Here is a 16,779-nt window from a genome sequence, read left to right as displayed (position 1 = left end):
CTCCTTATCTTTCAATGATGTAGACCTCTACTGAATCCTTCCTTCCTTCCTTATATTTAGTAATGTATATATTCTATCTTCTTAATCAGGCTTATCAATTCCATTGATCTTTTCAAAGAACCAGCTGGATTTCCCTAACAGTCTTGTCTGTTTTTTTATTTCATTGATTTCTGCATGTATCTTTATTTTCTTACTGTAAATTTAATTTGCTTTCTTGTTTTTTTTTTTTTTTTAAAGGTTCTCAACATCTAGCCTCTTAGGTCACTGATTTTGGTCCTTTCTTCCTTTCACATATAAGCATTTCAAGTTATAAGTTTCCTGCTAAGTACTGACATCCATGTGACATCTCACAAAATTTGTTTTCATTTTCATTCAGTTCAACACACTTTCTCAATTTCCTTGTGACTTTGCTTTTTGAGTCACTGATTTAGAAATGTTTAATTTTTATATATTTCCAGATTTTCCCAGCTGTCTTTTACTGATCTCTGATTTAATTTCTAGGTAGAAAATGAGTCTATAAGACTGATTGCTTGTTCTAAAGTGTACTTTTTCTGATATTAATATATTCACTCCACCTTCATTTTTATTAGTGCTTGTAGAAGCTATCTTTTTTCTCACTCACCTTTTAGCCTTGTCGTTAATAAAAATTCCACAGCATGCTCAGTGTTTTTATAGTCAATATGGTTTGCTCCTAGACGGCATACAGTTGAGATTTACTTTAGCTACCATCTAACAGTTTTTACCTTTTAACTGGGGTGGTCTGGACAGTTTATATTTATTGTAAATATTAGTTTTTTAGGTTTAAGTCTACATCTGACTATTTGATTTGTATGTGTCCATTTATTATTTTTTACTCTCTAGGGGCAAGTATTCTTTAAGTATTTGTTTTTATCTTCACTAATGACTTCGTTATGACACGTCCTTACTATTCTCAGTGTTTTTCTAGGGTTTACAATATAGTGTCATTTTAACTTATTATAGACTACCTTCAAATAATATGCTACTTCATCTATAACATAGGATTCTTAAAACAGTATACAATCATTCCTTCTTCCTGTCCTTTGTCCTAATGTTACTAAAACACTTTAAATTTACATACTAATAAACCAAAAGCAAATTGTTTTTGCTTTAAATTGTCAACGAACTTTTAAACAAATTAAAAAATGGGAAAGAAAACCAAAGAGGTTAATAAAATCTCGTTTTCTAACAAATTAATCATTTGTGACAGGATTCACTCCTTTGTATAGATTCAAGTTCTCTTCTGGTATCATTTTTCTTGTGCCAAAAGACCCTTAACATTTCTTGTAGTTCATGTCTGCTAATAACGAATCCACTCAGCTTCTGTTTCCTTGAATAACCCTTTACTTATCTCTACTTTGAAGGTTTTGCTTTCTGCATTAAGAATTCTAGGTTGAGGGTTTTCATTCAGTACATTAAAGATGGCATTTCATTGTGTTTTGGCTTGAAAACTGTCTGCCAAGAAGTTTGCAGTCATGTTTTTCTGGATGTAATAATGTGTCTTTATGCATTTGCTTCTTTTAGTATTTTCTCCTCCTTATCACTGATCTTCAGAATTTGATTATGATATGCCTTGCTATGTGACTTGTGGACTTTTTTTTCCTTAGTGTGTTTATCTTGTGATTTTTTAAAGCTTTTCGAATCTGCCTGTTTAGAATATTCTTCCAAATATGTAAAGTTTTTGGACGTCATTTCATTTAGGATGTTTGCTGACTACCTCTCATTGTTGAAACCCCAATTATGCATATGTTAGAACATTTCATATCATTCCGCAGATCATTAAGACTATTGTTTTTCCCCAGTCTTTTATCTCTGCACTGTTTTGCAGTTTTTGTCATTAAAGTCACTGATCTTTTTATTTCCATGCATAATGTTATTAAACCCATCTAGTGAATTTTTCATTTTGTAACTATATATGTCATCTCTAAATGTTCACTTGTTTAGACCTTATATTTCTCCTATGTTTGTTTTCCTTTAAATCTCTGTATATATTGAGCATATTTATAATACTGTTTTAATGTCTTTGACTGCCACTTCCTTCATTTATGCAGTCATTGCATCTGTTTGTATTGACACTTGGCCTGCTTGAAATGTCTGTTACTGTTCCACAAAGAATAGGAACTGAGAATAAAGAACCAAAAATTCCTATACCAATTGGACATTGCTGAAATATCCGTGCTTATGATTTCTTATAATGTATAAATGTTAGGATTAAAACTGACAAGAAATGTTTATGAAGTGATCCGTCAACATAGATACCTTGAAAAGTCTTGATGAAGACTTTTAATCCACAGTTAGTACAGACTATTTTCTCTATTCTTTGGTCTCAGCTACATTTTAAGAAAGAAAAAAAACTTTACCAAGACATTTCATATATCGCTTTCAACAATTTTTAAATTTGTCTGCTCATTTCAGTGCTTCATCTGAAGCTATTTTTAATGTGAGAATTTATGTAGCAAACTTCTGAGACAAATATGCATGAAAACGTTTTTTATTACATCTTTATATTTGAATGACAGTTTGGCAGGGTAAAGTATTTCAAGTTCTTTCCCTTCAAACATTTATAAATACTAAAAGTATTTATACTTTAAATACTTTTAGTATTTTTATACTTTAGTATTTTTATACTTTAAATACTTTTAGTATTTATAAATGCATTTTTCCCTTGCATTCAGAGTCGGTGTTAAAAAAGTGTGATATCTCATTCTTTGTCATTTTTTTGTGACTTATTTCCCATATCTGGAAAGTTTTTTTTTTTTTTAGGGGGGGGTTAATTTTTTCAATTAGTTGACATTCAATACTATCTTAGTTTCAGGTGTATAGCATAATGGTTAGACATTTACATAACTTATGTGATCAATGTGATACATCTAGTACCCAATTTACACCAGTTATTACAATATTATTGACTATACTCCCTATGCTGTATTTTATGTCCCCATGACTATTTTGTAACTGCCAGTTTCTATATCTTAATCTCTTCATATATTTTACCTGACCCCACAATGCACTCCCGTGTCGAACATCATTTGTTCTCTGTATTTATGGGTGTTTTGTTTTTTAAAATTCTACAAATAGGTGAAATCATATAGTATTTGTCTTTGACTTATTTCATTTAGGATGACACCATCTAGGTCTACCCATGTTGTAGCAAATGGTAAAGTTTTATTTCTTTTTATGGCCAAGTAATATTTCATTGTACATGGGTATCACATCTTTTTTAATCCAATTGTCTATGCTAATGAACACTTAGGTTGCTTCCAAATCTTGGTTATGGTAAATAATGCTGCAATGAACATAGGAATGCTTATATCTTTCCAAATTAGTGTTTTGGATTTCTTTGGAAAAACACCCAGAAATGGGGTTGCTGGGTCACATGTAGTTTTACTTTTACTTTTTTTTTTTTTTGCGAAATCTCCATATTGTTTTCGGAATGGCTCCAGCAATTCAGAACCCTATCGGCAGTGCACGAGGGTTCCCTTTTCTCCACCACCTTATCAAAACTTGTTTGTTAATTTATTGATGATAGCCATTCTGGTAGGTGTGAGGTGATGGTTTATTGTGGTTTTAATTTGCATTTCTTTGACTAGTAACATTAACATCTTTTCATATATCTATTGACCATCTTTATGTCCTCTTTAGAGAAATGCAAATCCATTTTTAATTGGATTTTTTTTAGTGTTAAATTGTATGAATTCTTTGTATATATTGGATATTAACCCCTTATTAAATGTATCACTGGTAAATATCTCCTCCCATTCACTAGGCTGTTTTTTTGTTCTGTTGACGGGTTCATTTGCGGTAAAAATCCTTTTTATTTTGATATAGTCCCATTTGTTCATTTTTGCTTTTGTTTCCCTTGCCCAAGGAGGTAGATCAGAAAAAAATATTACTAAAAGCAATATCAGTGAATTTACTGCCTATGTTTTTTTCTAGTTTTATGGTATCAAGTTTTACATTTGTATTTAATTTCAAGTTTATTTTTATATATGGTATAAGAAAATGTTCTGGTTTCATTTTTTTTTTTTTGCATGTATCTGTCCAGTTTTTCCAACACCATTTATTAAATAGACTATCTTTGCCCTATTGTATATTTTTGCCTCCTTTGTAATGGATTGACCATACAGGCCTGGGTTTATTTAATAGAGCGCCTGGCATCTCTGTTCTGTTCCATTAATCTGTGTGTCTCTTTTAATGCCAGTGCTGTGATGTTTTGCTTACTATACTCTTGCAGTATAGTTTGATATCAGATATTGTGATACCTGCAACTTTGTTCTTCTTTCTTGGGATTGCTTTGGCTATTCAAGGGCATTTGTGGTTCTATATAAGTTTTAGGATAATTTAATCTAGTACTGTGAAAAATGCCATAGGGTTATTTTCATAAAAATTGCATTGCATCTATAGATTGCTTTGGTTATGTGGACATTAATAATGCCAGTTCTTCCTGTCCATGAGCACAGTGAATGCTTTCATTTATTTGTATCTTCTTCGATTTCTTCAATGGTAATTTTTTGAGTACCAATCTTTTACTTCCTTAAATTTATTCCTAGGTATTTTTCATGCAACTGCAAATGGGATTTTTTTCTTAATTTCTCTGACAGTTTGTTCTTGGTGTATAAAAATGTAACTTATTTCTGAATATTAATTTTGTATCTTGCTACCTTTACTGAATTCATTTATCCATTCTAATAGTTTCTTGGTGGAATCTCTAAGGTTAGTTCTGTATAGCATCATGCTATCTGAAAATGATAGTTTTACTTCTCCCTTTCCAATTTGGATGTTACTTCTTTTTCTTATCTGATTACTGTGGCTAGGACTTCCAATGATGTGTTGAATACAAGCGGTGAAAGTGGACATTTCTGTCTTGCTCCCGATCTAAAGGAAAATGTTCTTAGTTTTTCATTGTTATATTTGTTATGGGTTTGTCATATATGGCTTTTATTATGTTGAGGTATGTTTCCTCTATTCTCACTTTGCTGAGAGTTTTATCATTTATATGGATGCTGGATTTTGTTTAATGCTTTTTCTTGATCAATTGATATGATCATATAACTTCATCCTTCATTTTGTTTGTGTGGTGTATTCATGTTAACTGATTTGATGATATTGAATCAAACTTGCATCCCCAAATAAATCCCAATTGATCATGGTGTAGTCTTTTTAATGTATTGCCAAATTTGGTTTGCAAATATTTTGTTAAAGATTTCTGCATCTATGTTCATCAGTGATATTGGTCTGTAACTTTCTCTGTAATGTCTTTGTATAGTTTAGGAAACAGGGTAATGTTTGCTTTGTAAAATGAGCTTGGGAACCTTCCCTCTTTGAATTTTCTGGGATAGTTAGAGAAGAATAGGTGTTAATTCCTCCTTTAATGTTTGGTAAAATTTATATGGTCCAGGACTTTTTGATTTCTAATTCAATTTCGTTAGTACTTATTAGTCTGAGATTTTCTGTTTCTTCTTGATTCAGTTTTGGAAGCTTGTATGTTTCTAGAAATTTATCTATTTCTTCTAGGCTGTCCAATTAATTGGCATATAATTGTTTGTAGTATTTTCTTATAATCCTCTGTATTTCTGAATACAAATTTTTTTGTATTCATTTGTTACTTCTCTTTCATTTCTGATTTTATTATTTTGGGGCTTTTCTTGATGAGTCTGGATTAAGGTTTATCAATTCTGTTTATCTTTTCAAAGAACCAGCTCTGGGGTTCATTGATCTTTTGTACTTTTTAAATTCTATTCCATTTATTCCCACTCCGATCTTTATTATGTCCTTCCTTTTACTTACACAGGACTTCGTTCTACTTTTTCGGGTTCCTTTAGGTGTAAGGTTAGATTGTTTGAAATTTTTCTTGTTTCTTGATGTGGGCCTGTATTGCTATGAATTTCCCTCTTAGAACTGCTGTGGCTATATCCCATTAATTTTAGTGTTGTTGTGTTTTCATTTTCATTTGTCTCAGGATATATTTTGATTTCTTCCTTGATCTCGTTGTTAACCCATTCATTGTTTAGCAGTATGTTACTTAGCTGCCATGTGTTTTGCTTGTTATATTTTTTTCTTGTAACTGATTTCTAGTTTTATACCATTGTGGTTGTAGAAGATACTTGATAGGAATTTAGTCCTTTTAAATTGAGACTTTTCTGTGGCCTAAAATGTAGTCTAACCTGGAAAATGTTCCATATGTGCTTGAAAAGAATGTATATTCTGCTGCTTTGGGGAGAAATACTTTAAAAATATTAATTAAATTCATCTAGTCTAACATGTCATTTAAGACCTCTGTTTCATTGTTCATTTTCTGTCTTTATGATTTACTCAACGATATCAATGGGGTGTTAATGTTCCCTACTATTACCGTATTACTCTCGATCTCTCACCTAACATCTATCAGTATATGCTTTATGTTTAGGTGCTCCTATGTTGGATGCATACAAGGCTTATATTCTCTTGTTGGATTGACTCCTGTATCATTAAGAAATGTCCTTTACTTCTTGTTATAGCCTTTATTTTAGAGTTTATTTTGTCTAATATAAATATTGCTACTCCAGCTTTTCATTTCCATTTACATGAAGTATCTTTTTCCATCCCTTTACTTCCAGTCTGTGTATATCTTTCAATCTGAAGTGGGTCTCCTGCAGACAGCATATATATGGTTTTATTCTCATCCATTCAAATACCCTAACTTTTGATGGGAACATTTAATCCATTTACATTTAAAGTGATTATGATTAGGTATGTAGTTATTGCCATTATATTATTCATATTTATATTCTTTTATTATTCCCCTTCTTCTTAAAGAAGCCCTTTAACATTTCTTCTACTATTGGTTTGGTAGTGTTGAACTCCTTTAGCTTTTCTTGTCTGGGAAGCTTATCTCTTTCCTGATTCTAAGTGGAAGCCTTGCTAGGTAGACTATGGCTGGTTTTTGGTCCTTGCTTTTCATAGTTTTGAATATTTCATGCCCATCCATTCTGGCCTGCAAAGTTTCTGTTGGTAAATCAGCAGTCTTATGGGAGATTTCTTTTATGTAACTGCTTTTCTCTTGCAGAAAATCTTTTAAGATTTTCTCTTAGTCTTTAACCTCTGGCATTTTAAGTATGATGTGTCTTGGTGTGAGCCTCCTTGGGTTGACCTACTTTGGGATTCTCTGTGTTTCCTGGATTTGTGTGTCTATTTCCTTTGCCTGGATGGGAATGTTTTTTATCGTTAGTTCTTTAAATAGGTTTTCACTCCCTTGCTCTCTCCTCTTTTGGTAATCCTATGATATAAATGTTGTTATATTTGATATTGTCCCAGAGGTCCCTTAAACTATCCTCCATTTTTAAAAATTATTTTTTATTTTTGCTGTTCTGATTGGGTGTTTCCCACTACCCCATCTTCCAAATTGTGAAATCTCTGCTTTATCCAATCGCTTGTTGACTCCTCTAATAATTTCTTCATTTTTACTGGTTTTTATGGTTTCTATCCATTTGTGAAAGTTCTAAGTTCATGTATTCTTCCCCCTAAGTTCATTATAACAAGTGTTTTGAACTCTGTACCTGGTAGATTGCTTGGCTCCACTTCATTAATTTTTTGTCTGGATTTTTATCCTGTTCTTTCATTTGGGGCATGTGTCTTTATTTTGGCTGCCTCCCTGTGTCTGTTTCTATATATGTAGATCTACTATGTCTTTCAGTATAGGCAGGGTGGCCTTATACAAATATCCTGTGGGGCCCAGTGACACAGTTTCCTTCATCATCTGAGCTGGTGTTCCAAGGGTGTGGCTACCATTAGTACTGGCCTTGGGGCCACTCAGCAAGAGGTACAGGGCATGCTGAGATCAGCCACTGCTTTTGTGGGGTTTGTGGACTATTGAGATATATTATAGGAAAGTCCATAGCATGGACTGAGGTCAGCTGCTTGTGTGGAACCACTGCTGAAAGGGGTTCAGGCTAGTGTACAAGTTGCTTGGGGCAGGGTTTCAGGGAATCATCATGGTGGGTAGGGCAGTGTTAGCCAGGTTAATGGAGAGTTAGATTTGGCACCTGCCTGTACCTGCAGGCTAGGTTTGGGGAGGGCTTACCAAAGGAACAATGGCATCTGCCCACACATTAGTCCCAGAAAGAGCTGCCGCTCCAGCCCTAGACTTGAAGCAAGCAATTCAGTTCCTCCTCCTATGCCCCTGGTGCTTTTCTAGCCAGTGCTCCTTTGCTTGGGCTTAGGGCAAGTATTTGTAAGTCTGAACTTGAGCCCTTTAAGTGAATACCTGAGTTTGCAGCAGCCCTCATTCTCACCAAGATGGGATGGAATCCTCACTGATTTTTACAGCCAGGTGTTGTGGGGACTCCTCTTCCTAGCGCTGGTGGTTTGGGCCAGGGAGTCTGGTGTGGGCTGGGACCCCTTGCTCCTCAGGAGGGACTTTTGCAGCCAAAAATCCCTCCCAATTCTCAATCATCACACATGATTATAGGACCAGTCTGTTTTGCATCCACATCTCCTATCAGTCTCCACATGACTTCATCATATCCTCAGTTATAGTTTTGTTCAGCTAGTCTTAAAGTGGTTCTCAAGGATGGTCACTCTGTAATTTAGTTGTAATGCTGATTCGCAGGAGGAGGCAAGCACAGCATTTACCTCCTCTGCCATCTTGTCTGAAACTTCTGCAATATTTTAAATTTTCTTTCTCTTTTGTAGTTTTACATTTTGGTTTAATGTGTGTTGTGGGTTTATCTCTCTCCCTTTTCTCTTTGTGCATCCTCTCTCACCTGAAAATACTCATCCATTCCCCCCACCCCCATATATATAATTCTGGAAAACCCATTCCCTTATTTCTTCAAATATTTTCTCCTCCATTTTAAATATTTTCTCCTTCCCTGAAAAGGGGTCAAATATGTGGTGACAGAAAGAAATCTAACTATGGGAGGTGAACACATAATGTCTGTTAAAATGTACAGCTGAAACGTACTGCATTTTGTTAACCAATGTCACCATAAAAAAAAAAAATGAAAAAAAAAATCCCTACCATCTGAATATTAGTAACTTTATTTGTCTTCAGTATCTCTCGAGATTTCTTTCCTATTTTCTCTTTCATTATCCTTTCCTCCTTTTCGTCTGTGACAATATCTCACTATAACTTTCCAATGAACTATTTTGTTCTTCAGATATATTCATGCTGTTATATAACCTGTTTTTGTACTCATTTCAGCTATTATGTTTTTGATATTGAATAATTCTTTTTTTTCTCTTTCATGTTTCTTTCTTTCATATCTTCTCCAACTTTTTTTTAGCATATTAGGATAATTTTACATTCTTTAGCTATTTGTGTATTTATACTACGAATGAAATCCCTAACTTATTATTTATCTTTTCTTTATAAGGTCTTAGTATTTTAGCCTGTATGCTAAGCAATGTTTAAGGGTAAAGGCCAAACCATAGTCTCTGTTTGACTCAGTGAGCTCAGGATATTGAGGTGAAAAACATCTAAGGTGGAGGGTTCCACGCAGCAGAAAAATATAGTCAGTCTTCTTTTCCAAAAAAAAAACCAGTTCCTTGTGAAGGCTGCTTCATTCTTTGTTCAGATGGAAAATGTGAAAGAAAGATCCTCCTCAGTGTATAACGTGTCGACACAAGGCATCTGATGGGGATGAAGTAGGGAAGCAATGGTCCATACTGCACATCCCCTTCAGAAGCAAAGGACACCCTCCTGATTTGACTTCCTAAAAATACCTGGACCAGAGTTCTGAGACACTGCAGGTATAGAGAGGTTAGGCAACTTTGGTTCAAAGTAGAGAAGCAATAGCAGAACCTCAATAGTTCTTTTCCTATTTTTTTCCTCCAATAGACAATGCAGGCTGCCTCTAGCCCCCAAACAAAGCTTCCATCCCACACACCAATTCAAAGCAGCCCTCTTCCACCATATTAGAAATTTCTTACTATGCGTTCTGAACACGTAGTTTTCCCTAATAATTCTGCTGAAGCTGATCTTGGGTGAGGGAGCCAAAAGACATGCTACTTGAACATCTTTTTTAGGATCTTAACCAGTACATTCTTTTTAATGATAAAATATTTTCCGTCTCTGAGTATATTAGAGAATTTTTCCCCTAAAGTTTTAAAAATTGTTCCTTATAATTTCTTGGGGTCTCATTTTTTTTCTGTATGTTTGTTCTCTCTCATGTTGGGAGGGTCTTTTCAAATGTTGAGTACTCCTTGGCTATGAATTTATATAAAAGAAATGAAAGCTCTAACTAGAAAATGAGTGGGTGTCCACTTCACTGAAGGATGATTAGGTAAAGTGTTGATTGCTTTAGTAAAGAACTCTCAAATGTCAAGAGTATTTTTTCTCTGGGAAAAATGAACTTCTACGATCTCTTACTTACAAAGTATATGTCAGCTTGGAGAATTCTGGAAGTGAGGCAGGGAAAATAACACTGCAGGAAGGGAGTCTCACTACTTAGTACAAAGATTTTAAAGTTGCTAGATTATAAACTACAAATTACAAGGATTTAAAGTCAACATGGATTAGCGTTTCCTAACCTTTTATATTTATTGGAACTTACAACTGGCTAAGCTTGTCACAGCACAGCTTAGAAAAGAGAACATATTAAATGTGTTTATATCCAGTCATAAATACTGGTGCGAGATCCCTAACAGACAAGAAGGACTCCGAAAAATGTTCTATATATATATGAAAAATTCACATATAAATGAAAAGTAGACAATACTGGGAAAAGAACAGAGAGAAGAGTATAGAATAGAAATGGCTAATTGGGCTAGCCCAAGAAGAACTGGAATAAAAAAGTGAGTCAAAGAGGTAAGTAGAGAAAACTGCATTGATAACCACGAAGGACAGATGCTAAAACCACAACACAGAGAAAACTTGCTGGCTACCACAAACTAATTAAGCCTAGAGATAGCACTGGGAGTCCTGAAGCACAAGTTGGAAAACAATGTTATTCAGTCATAAAACAGGAACCCTACTGATAAGAGCACAATGAGGAAGGTCAGGAACAGAAAACTGACAATAGGCTCCCATATATCCATGAGGTACTTAGATGTGATATAAAGTGAGATGACAGGTACAGAGATCTATTTTTTTTTTCTTTTTGAAAATTATTATAAATAATAATGGAAACAAAAGGAATGAATTGATCAATGCTTTCATCATCCAAATGATAACAATGGGTATATTTTATTAAGGTTACTACATCCTGGGGACCATATTGTACATTCTCTCAATTTTCAAGTAACCTATCCTGTCTGTTCTCAAATAATACTAGTATATCCTTAAAACAATCTCATTTACAGCATGTAATAGATAAAGAAATCAAGGTTCAGAAAAGTTATCTACTTTCACAAAACTGAGTATATGGCTGAGCCTACACTCTAACTCATATGCTATCTGAATCAAAAGCCCAAACTTGACTATAAAGCATACTAAAGATGGGGCAGGGCAGGGGGAACATTAGCACAAAATAAGGGCCACACTCCAAAGAGCTTTCACTAATGATGGAGATCAGACTTACACACATCAAATACCACAAAAATTACCTTTATTGACTACAACTTATAAACAGAGAAGCCCAGAGGAAAGGGAGATTCAGATTTAACAAATTCATCATTTAACGAATGTTTCTCAAGAGCCTGTTATGTGCCAGGCACTGGAAAGAGCAAAGGAGATAAAGCAGTGTATTAACAAAATCCCTGTCTGTGGAGCTCATAATCCTACTACAAATGGGTATATGTGTGAAGAAGAAATAACAATAAAGAAATAAGTAAACAAAGAGATGTCAGATGGTGATAAGTACTTCAGAGAAAAATATAACATTTTAGGGAGAATAGAGATTTTCAAGGTGATATTTTACATTGAGTAATCCCTGCAAGTTAAGTCTAATCAGAGAAAGTTTAAAAAGAAGAAATAGAAGTTGAACTAGGTTTTGAGACAGACTTCAAGTTAGGCTGCATTGTCAGAATCATAAAATTCTTGAATTGTTTCATTATAAACCAAATACTTATTTTTACCAATGTACTGCCAGCTATCTACCTACCTAAAACCGTGATAGGTGGCCTTTATCCTGGTAAAAAGACCAAGATGCATAGTCTAATTCTCATTGTTACAAACTCAGAAATCTGTTTTTGTAAGCACACTAAGACTCCATCTTCCTCTTAGGGCCAGACTTACTAATCAAGCTCATTGATAGTGACACATAAAGCAAAATGCAAATATATTATTTTTAAATGGTCAATATTAGCTGCCAATTAATGTGCAATGCATGGATTAGTACAATCTTTTCCTTATGAAGGCCATTAAAAATTAAATTATAATCAAAATACTACTTGGTAAACATGAATGATGTAAAAAAGAAATAATCAGCCACAAGAGAATAGGGCATCATCCTCTACTGCAGACAGTGCTTGAATGGGCAATGCCAATTCTGGGCTTCTTGTACTTATCTCGTTTTCCATACACAGAGCATAAATTGAATCTCTCTTTTCTTCCCTTCCAATCTCTAAATAGGGGCAAATACAACTGATTAGATAGATATTTGCTTGCTAAATTCCATTTTATAGCCATCTCTCAGTTGACAGTTAATTTACTCTATAACTACAATTAATATACACAAAAATATTTCATTTATTCCAGAGACAGCTAGGCATAATCCTTGTTGGAATGAACTTAATTAGGTTAAATCTCAGAGTACTATCATATTTCCAAGTTTTACGGGCCATATATCAGTTGTCCTCATATCACTCTAATGTGTCGTAATGCACGTATTCTATGTAAATCAACAGATGTACACAATTCTATGAATATATACTGTACAGCCTGTACATATTGCCTGTTAAATGTATCATAGCACAGTTGTTTATTGAATCATGAAAAAATATTTTAAATGACAACAGCAATATAGAGGAAGGCAAAAATGCAAGTATGAGCATTACATGCTCCAGTACAACCAAAGCAACATATTTTATGTAGTGAAGAATCCATAAGAGAACAGGGAACATGAATAGGTGACAACTAGAAAAGGAATTTTGTAATTGACAGAGAGGGGTACTAGGTAGAAATCTGAAGGTTTCTGAGAAGTGTAATAACACAGTGAAAGTCATGTTCAAAGAAAATTAAACATGACAGTCATTGGTTAGAAATCAGTACTATTATGAAGTCATTTCTATAAATTCTGAGATGAAATACTGAAAGCCTGGGTTAGAATGGTGGAGGTTAAGAAGAGTAGGGTAGAGAACTGGAGACTAAGAATATTCCATAAATATACCAGAGAGCCTCCAACCTGAAAAGGGACAAATTTTATAAGAATACAATAATAATATCTGGAGCTAAGACATATCTCTACAAAAAGACACTTCATTTTCATTCTACTACTATGCTTCATGAATTTAAATGTCTATAAAACTATCATCTGCTATAACTCAATTTCTAAAAGGATTGAACAAATGTAAAATTACTTCATTGCCATTAGATGGACACATATAGATAGATGGATAGACAACAGATACAGAGATATGTATACATACGTGTGTGTGTGTGTGTGTGTGTGTGTGTATTCCCAAGCACCTAAAGCCTTTTAGTACCTTAGAAAAATAAATTTTGTGCTATATGTATACCTCCAAATTACAAACAAGGAAAAAAGCTCATATAAGGTAAATAACTTGGCCTAAATCACAAAGTAAGTTAAAGTCTAGTGAAAGACTCCAAGTTTCAGATTTTCATTTTGCTGTCAGTGCTCTTTAAACAAAGTTGCTTTAAAAAAAAAGTAATCCAAAGTTTTTTTTTTTTTTTTTTTTTACAGTAATGAAAATACTACCTGAGATATCTAGGCAAACACCAACAAATAAATGTTGAGTAGACTAGGGAAAAAGTGGCAGTATGTTGCTAACTCTTGATTTTGTGCACATTTGAAGATTTTCTGTAATAAAAAATTAGACAAAATACAGAAGAAAGATTGTTGTAATTTATTACAGATATATATAGACATTTTCATAACTGACAAATAATATATTTGTATACATGTGTGAAGTGTTGCCTTTATTTCTAAAGTTTTGCTGGTGAGGGCTTAATTCCATAGCTGTTTCGCAGTAGATATAATTTTTTATTTATAAAATTGAAATAGTCAACATAAATATATAAATGAATATGGGAATAACTTTCATCTAAAACTAAATGTTATCCCTTTTAGACTATAAAGTTCTTGAGGGCACTGATCCACATCTTTAAATCTTTCCATTCCAAATACATAACATGTACTTAGCATATAACATAATCTAATAAAGGTCTAATAAATAGAATACTATCAACATATCTAATCCAGTTTGAGATATACTTTAACTTTGTTAAAAAGAGGGTTGTTTTAATTTAATTCATTAGAGGCACTGATTTTTGTTACATTTAAGAAATTTAAATAAATAATATGTAAAACATATTTTAATTACATTTTATAAGATTTAGGATTCTTAGCATTTTCTATTTATAGATGAAAACCTGTTAACCTTAAAAGATATGATATAAATATTTTAAAATAATGAAATCAGTTTTTAATATAATTTTTAAAGGTAAGACACAATATCTATACTCTTCTTTGCATATGAGAAAGGTAAATACTGCTGCTAGAAATTTCTCCCAAAGGATGAATTTCACTGAGCTTACTGACTGTACAGCAAAACTTGTTGCCATCTATTGATAATTATGGGGCAGAAACCAGAGAGCATCAACCACACAATTATCCTCTTATAAAAATGAAGAATTGCTTTTTGACAATCTCTTTATTTGAACACTTACTATTTTGTCTTAAAGGATTTTCTTTAATCACTTCATCTTAATGTCATTTTTAGTTAAATTTTGGATATTTAAATACTTATAACTTCTTTCAGTAAAATTAAAGATAGAAAGTTTTCTGTAGCCAGGTACCAAAACAAAACCACAAAGCTGTTTCTCAAGACAACTAAAGAAATCAAATGTATTAAAATCAAAGACTATTGTTTACTGACAAAAAGCAAAAGAGAAACTTAAGTGATCCATGGTACCCTTAAATAACTTTCAGAGACTGTACTGACTGAAGACTATTATCACAGAATACATTAAATGCTGACCAGAGATAATAGGCATATTCCATTATTGTGTGGCGTATACCACTTTTTCAGCATCATTAAATGTGATTTACTGGCATCAATGGTTTTGATCAATGTAGAAGAATTAAAACATGGTCTTGCTATTCCTTCTGAATATAAATTTGTGTTCAAATGAGTTTAAAAAAGACTGAAACTTTACTCTTTTTAGGGCTAGGAAAGACATCTAATTTGGCTTTCATTTTAATAAATCAAAATGAGTTATAACGTAATAAACACAGCTTAATATAACCAATAATTACATACGCTAAAAGAACAGTTCAAGAGTATTTTTTAATAGTGATTAAAAAAAATTTTTTTTTTAATACCTTGTTCCCTAGCTAAGAAGTTCCAGTCCTTCACAAAAAGAACTGACCCAGAAAAATGGGAGACTACCTCACAGGGGATAAGGTCAGACACAGCAGTCTGACAAAATGCCTCTGAGTGTTGCTATCAGAGACTGTTATTCTGGGTAGTTTCAATCTTGATAATAAAATCTGTAAGACAACAAACCTGGGTACCCTATTCAAAAATGGTGATGGATCTAGGAGTGGGATCAATGGAATGCAAGAAAGATCTTTGCATTAGTATATAAAGCTAAATATACGACTTGATGTTCAGTTCAAGGAAATGGCTTCAAATACAATTCCTCTTAAAAGCTGGCACTTTCATTGTGATATGCAATTTGAACCATTATACTTGTTTTTTTTTTTTTTAAAAAAAATTCCTATCAGATAAAAGTATCTAAAAACCATCTTAACATCTTTATTAACCATATTAAGAATGAAATAAAATCTAGGCATCTGGGTTTATGTAACTACGTTCTTATCAAGTTACAGGTTGCTATATAATGCCTTTCAATTTCATTTTTAAAATTTTATATGATATTATGGAACTGCACATATGCCTCTAAAATTTTAAATCTCAGTAATATTTGCTTTAGTTATATTTCAAACCTCATCTAGGAATTTAAGAGTTCTAAATCACTGTTCTTCCCAGACAAGAAATCTGGAAGAAAAGGCAACTTTATGTGTTGCAGCAGGGAGGGAAGAGTAGAAAGTATGTTAGGAATAAATATGAAAGAAAATAAGCTTTGGAAGAATGTGCCTCTGAAACTGGGAAATGAGTCCTGAGAAGGCTGGAAAAAAACTTCTAAGGCTTTTAATAGCCTTCTTTTAATTATCCATAGATCTCTGGATAAATAGCTATCCTAAAAATAAGGAGAGAAAGAACCAAGAACTAAATTCTATGTAATGTGCTATAAAACAAAGTAAAGCAATGTTATTTTCAAAACTACCTACCAAGATTTCAATCCTAACCACAGATTTTTTCATTTTTCATTGACTTTCACATCTCAATCTCTAGAGCTATTTCCTGGGATACTTTAATAAAATCTAATGCATGAATAAAAAAGAATAAAAAACTTTATCTGAATAATGTTTAAAATACAATGGACAAATATCATAAAAGTTCTCAGCACTATGTTTCATCAGAGTGTTACATGGCTCCTTGATTTCACACAAATCCTGTATTAGGATACCTTAAGAACCCCACACAAGAAGAACCCCACAATAAAAGAATACAAACATGGAGGATCTTGGCTAGGAAAAGCTAATTCCTAACTAATGTCCCTGGTACTATATGATAACCTTCTCAATTTCCAAATCT

General features: G+C 33.1%; 1 protein-coding gene across 7 annotated transcripts in view; it reads right to left on the bottom strand.

Moving 5' to 3' along the window:
• The window catches only part of JMJD1C (jumonji domain containing 1C), a 291,466-nt gene that overhangs the window by 116,697 nt on the left and 157,990 nt on the right, over positions 1-16,779 (bottom strand). The gene's annotated exons all lie outside the window — the stretch shown is intronic.

The sequence above is a fragment of the Rousettus aegyptiacus genome, unplaced genomic scaffold, assembly GCF_014176215.1.
Source record: "Rousettus aegyptiacus isolate mRouAeg1 unplaced genomic scaffold, mRouAeg1.p scaffold_m13_p_6, whole genome shotgun sequence".
NCBI classification, from domain to species: Eukaryota; Metazoa; Chordata; class Mammalia; order Chiroptera; family Pteropodidae; genus Rousettus; species Rousettus aegyptiacus.
The sequence above is the reverse complement of the archived record's forward strand: the minus strand, read 5'-3'. Positions and strand labels throughout refer to the sequence as shown.